The 2,384-nt window shown below is 52.8% G+C and overlaps 1 protein-coding gene across 1 annotated transcript in view; it reads left to right on the top strand.

Moving 5' to 3' along the window:
- Positions 1 to 2,384, top strand: part of VWA5B1 (von Willebrand factor A domain containing 5B1) — a gene marked incomplete at its 5' end in the record, with an annotated part of 48,970 nt that overhangs the window by 12,613 nt on the left and 33,973 nt on the right. The gene's annotated exons all lie outside the window — the stretch shown is intronic.

The following is a 2,384-nucleotide window of genomic DNA, read 5'->3' as shown; positions in this document are numbered from 1 at the left end:
CCTGCTGGCCTACCTTGCACAGGGGGATGGCAAGGGGAAGTGACAAGAGAGTGTAGACAGCTTTCTGCTCATGCCATCCCTGTTAGAGACCCCACTGAAGCACCTGCCCTATGGGGGCAAGAAGGGCAGCAAGGGGAAGCGTAGATGGCCCAATGCCTATCACATCATCCCTCTGCCAAAGACCCCACTAGAAGCACCTGCTCTCCCGTAGGTGACCCCCCTCCCCGGCAAGATGAGTCAGTTGAGAGAAGCTGGAGCCAGGCTCTCAGAATGGGGGCAGCAATGCCACGGGTGCCACCAAGCGCAGAGAGCTGGAGCGTATGGGCAGGGGAAGTGCCCAGTGGGCCTCCCAGGCCTGGGGCTGACTGTCCTGTCTGCCAAGCCTTAAATCAATTAGCTCGAAGACTGCTGACGCAGATGAGAATTAATTTGCCACCGTGAGTTGGTTATGCAAATACCCTGCATTCTCCGGAGCTCCAGGGACAACTACGATCGACCCGCAGCTGCTAAGAAGTGATGAGTTTATTGTAATTGGATAATGGCAGCATGAGGAGACATTAGAGAATCCTGAGCCAAGGCACCCACTGGTCCCTCCAAGAAGAAGCCAGGTTCCTGCAGTGGTCCAAGTGACGCAGATGCAACTGTTGCCACCTTGGCTCCATCATCAAAAGAGCCAGGCAGGGCAGTGGCCTTTGGTAGCATGGTTCTCTGTGGAAGGGGAGCGAGATCCCTTGGTGCAGGGAGGGCAGACTGGGGGCTTCCAAAGAGCTAACAGCGATCAGGAAGAATGGGTGGAATAAGCTGTCAAAAACCATGATTTAGCAAAGAAAGGACAAATAACATGGAGGTAGACACCAGGTACAACAAACAGGTGCAGAGAGAAACAGAGATAAATAGAGACAGAGACTGAAAAAAAAAAGATGGAAACAAGAAAATATACACACAGGTCAGTGACAGAATCACACAGTTTCATTTTCTCATTTGTTCATTCAATAAACAGTGCCCAAGAGATGTCAGGCTCTGTTCTAGGTGTTGAGGGTACAACACTGAAAACGACACAGTCCTTGTCCCCATGCAGTTTTATTCTAGAATGAGGAAGCAGACAAAAAGTAAACGGGAAGGAAGATCAGTGTGGAGAGCAATGGAGACCCTGAAAGAAATAAAACAGCAGTGTGATGATGAGTGGCACTCGCTGCTGTGTTTAACTAGGTGCTTAGCAGAAACCTATGTGTGAGTGAGATGTGGGGGGGTGTCAAAGAGCCCACCAGGAGAGGCGTGGACCGGGAGAATATGACATGTGCAAAGCAGGGTAAGGGTGACCTGTCTGAGACATAGGCAGAAGGCCAGCATGGCTAAACTCCAGGGAGCAGAGCAGGGACAGGTGAGATGGACAGGGTAGGCAGAGGCGAGAGGACAGGTAGGCAGGGGTGAGGCCAGTTAGGGCTTCCCAAACCATGCCGCAGAGTGCGAGGGGGAAGCTACTGCCTAAGTAAGAGAATGGCGAGAGTGGTCACTCTGGCTGCTCTCTGTGCAAAGGACCCCCAGGAGATGAAGGCAGAGGAAAGAGGCCAAGAGAGGTTCTTGCAAAGGTCCAGCAAGAGTGACCTCCTCTTGAACTTAGGCAGTGGCAGTGGAGACAGAGGGGACGAGCCCAGAGCTGTAGTCCTAATAATCCCTTGCTGAAGGCTGCATGGAGTGAGGAAGCGGGACGAAATGGTTTGGCCTTTTGTTTGAACGACTGGGTAGATGGTGATGGCATCTACTGAGATGGGAAAGGAGCTCAAATAGACACTGAGAAATGGACACAGAGACGCAGCACACCGAGACAGATGAATAAAGAGCCAGAGCGAAAGACCGAGTGGAGGGAAAGTAGAGTGAGGATGGAGGAAATGCGATTCTGTGTGCAGAGAGAGGAGTCAAGAAGGAGGTGCCACAGCAGTGCATGGCCGCAGGGCCAGCTCCAGAGCCACGCGAAAGGACCAGGAACAACGGCGCTGCCCGTCAGTGTAGAGGCCGATCCATCGCTGTTCCTGGCTCTAGGTCAAGTCCCAGAGGTGCAAAAAAGACTAAGGCATGTCCTGCCTTTAAGTAGCTTACAAGCACCTGAGAGGGGAGGCAGGGACACAAGCAAAACCCACATTCAGTGAGAGAAGTGCCCAGGTCCCCTCCAGCAACGGCAGCAGCCATGGCCATGTTGGCTACTGTTCAGAGACGAGTGCTCTGCCAGGTGGCGGGCTACACGAGTGTGGCACTTAATCCGCACAGCAACGTGGGATGGTGGGTAGCCTTGTCCTCATTTCACGGATGAGGAAACTAAGTAATTAAGTCCACCTGGACGATTGGGGCAGGCTTTCCAAACAGGGAAGACTGAAGGAAATAGCAGG

The sequence above is a fragment of the Tupaia chinensis genome, unplaced genomic scaffold, assembly GCF_000334495.1.
Source record: "Tupaia chinensis unplaced genomic scaffold, TupChi_1.0 Scaffold000146_1, whole genome shotgun sequence".
In the NCBI taxonomy this organism is placed as follows: domain Eukaryota; kingdom Metazoa; phylum Chordata; class Mammalia; order Scandentia; family Tupaiidae; genus Tupaia; species Tupaia belangeri.
Note: the sequence above shows the minus strand (reverse complement) of the source record. Positions and strands in the feature narration are given on the sequence as shown.